The following is a 3,226-nucleotide window of genomic DNA, read 5'->3' as shown; positions in this document are numbered from 1 at the left end:
CTCGTACTCTATTCGGCACACAATAAAACATGTATTTTTTCCAATGAAATTTCACTGAACTCAGCCTTGTCTTATAAGTACTAGTCTCGTACTCTATTCGGCACGTACTAAAACATGTATTTTTTTCAATGAAATGACACTGAACTCAGCCTTGTCTTATAAGAACTAGTCTCGTACTCTATTCGGCACGTACTAAAACACGTATTTTTTCAATGAAATGACACTGAACTCAGCCTTGTCTTATAAGTACTAGTCTCGTACTCTATTCGGCACGCACTAAAACATGTATTTTTTCAATGAAATGACACTGAACTCAGCCGTTGTCTTATAAGTACTAGTCTCGTACTCTATTCGGCACGTACTAGAACATGTATTTTTTCAATGAAATGACACTGAACTCAGCCTTGTCTTATAAGTACTAGTCTCGTACTCTATTCGGCACGCACTAAAACATGTATTTTTTCAATGAAATGACACTGAACTCAGCCGTTGTCTTATAAGTACTAGTCTCGTACTCTATTCGGCACGTACTAGAACATGTATTTTTTCAATGAAATGACACTGAACTCAGCCTTGTCTTATAAGTACTAGTCTCGTACTCTATTCGGCACACAATAAAACATGTATTTTTTCCAATGAAATTTCACTGAACTCAGCCTTGTCTTATAAGTACTAGTCTCGTACTCTATTCGGCACGTACTAAAACATGTATTTTTTTCAATGAAATGACACTGAACTCAGCCTTGTCTTATAAGAACTAGTCTCGTACTCTATTCGGCACGTACTAAAACATGTATTTTTTCAATGAAATGACACTGAACTCAGCCTTGTCTTATAAGTACTAGTCTCATACTCTATTCGGCACGCACTAAAACATGTATTTTTTCAATGAAATGACACTGAACTCAGCCGTTGTCTTATAAGTACTAGTCTCGTACTCTATTCGGCACGTACTAGAACATGTATTTTTTCAATGAAATGACACTGAACTCAGCCTTGTCTTATAAGTACTAGTCTCGTACTCTATTCGGCACGCACTAAAACATGTATTTTTTCAATGAAATGACACTGAACTCAGCCTTGTCTTATAAGTACTAGTCTCGTACTCTATTTGGAACGCTCTAAAACATGTATTTTTTTCAATGAAATTTCACTGAACTCAGCCTTGTCTTATAAGAACTAGTCTCGTAGTCTATTCGGCACGTACTAAAACACGTATTTTTTCAATGAAATGACACTGAACTCAGCCTTGTCTTATAAGTACTAGTCTCGTACTCTATTCGGCACACAATAAAACATGTATTTTTTCCAATGAAATTTCACTGAACTCAGCCTTGTCTTATAAGTACTAGTCTCGTACTCTATTCGGCACGTACTAAAACATGTATTTTTTTCAATGAAATGACACTGAACTCAGCCTTGTCTTATAAGAACTAGTCTCGTACTCTATTCGGCACGCACTAAAACATGTATTTTTTCAATGAAATGACACTGAACTCAGCCTTGTCTTATAAGTACTAGTCTCGTACTCTATTCGGCACGTACTAGAACATGTATTTTTTTCAATGAAATTTCACTGAACTCAGCCTTGTCTTATAAGTACTAGTCTCGTACTCTATTCGGAACGCTCTAAAACATGTATTTTTTTCAATGAAATTTCACTGAACTCAGCCTTGTCTTATAAGAACTAGTCTCGTAGTCTATTCGGCACGTACTAAAACACGTATTTTTTCAATGAAATGACACTGAACTCAGCCTTGTCTTATAAGTACTAGTCTCGTACTCTATTCGGCACACAATAAAACATGTATTTTTTCCAATGAAATTTCACAGAAGTCAGCCTTGTCTTATAAGTACTAGTCTCGTACTCTATTCGGCACGTACTAAAACATGTATTTTTTTCAATGAAATGACACTGAACTCAGCCTTGTCTTATAAGAACTAGTCTCGTACTCTATTCGGCACGTACTAAAACACGTATTTTTTCAATGAAATGACACTGAACTCAGCCTTGTCTTATAAGTACTAGTCTCGTACTCTATTCGGCACGCACTAAAACATGTATTTTTTCAATGAAATGACACTGAACTCAGCCGTTGTCTTATAAGTACTAGTCTCGTACTCTATTCGGCACGTACTAGAACATGTATTTTTTCAATGAAATGACACTGAACTCAGCCTTGTCTTATAAGTACTAGTCTCGTACTCTATTCGGCACGCACTAAAACATGTATTTTTTCAATGAAATGACACTGAACTCAGCCGTTGTCTTATAAGTACTAGTCTCGTACTCTATTCGGCACGTACTAGAACATGTATTTTTTCAATGAAATGACACTGAACTCAGCCTTGTCTTATAAGTACTAGTCTCGTACTCTATTCGGCACACAATAAAACATGTATTTTTTCCAATAAAATTTCACTGAACTCAGCCTTGTCTTATAAGTACTAGTCTCGTACTCTATTCGGCACGCACTAAAACATGTATTTTTTCAATGAAATGACACTGAACTCAGCCTTGTCTTATAAGTACTAGTCTCGTACTCTATTCGGCACGTACTAGAACATGTATTTTTTATATGAAATGACACTGAACTCAGCCTTGTCTTATAAGTACTAGTCTCGTACTCTATTCGGCACGCACTAAAACATGTATTTTTTCAATGAAATGACACTGAACTCAGCCTTGTCTTATAAGTACTAGTCTCGTACTCTATTCGGCACGTACTAAAACATGTATTTTTTTCAATGAAATGACACTGAACTCAGCCTTGTCTTATAAGAACTAGTCTCGTACTCTATTCGGCACGTACTAAAACATGTATTTTTTCAATGAAATGACACTGAACTCAGCCTTGTCTTATAAGTACTAGTCTCGTACTCTATTCGGCACGTACTAGAACATGTATTTTTTTCAATGAAATTTCACTGAACTCAGCCTTGTCTTATAAGTACTAGTCTCGTACTCTATTCGGCACGTACTAAAACATGTATTTTTTTCAATGAAATTTCACTGAACTCAGCCTTGTCTTATAAGTACTAGTCTCGTACTCTATTCGGAACGCTCTAAAACATGTATTTTTTTCAATGAAATTTCACTGAGCTCAGCCTTGTCTTATAAGAACTAGTCTCGTACTCTATTCGGCACGTACTAAAATACGTATTTTTTCAATGAAATGACACTGAACTCAGCCTTGTCTTATAAGTACTAGTCTCGTACTCTATT

Source organism: Orbicella faveolata, unplaced genomic scaffold (genome assembly GCF_042242905.1).
Source record: "Orbicella faveolata isolate gen_17 unplaced genomic scaffold, um_ofav_v1 contig_14, whole genome shotgun sequence".
NCBI lineage: Eukaryota > Metazoa > Cnidaria > Anthozoa > Scleractinia > Merulinidae > Orbicella > Orbicella faveolata.
Note: the sequence above shows the minus strand (reverse complement) of the source record.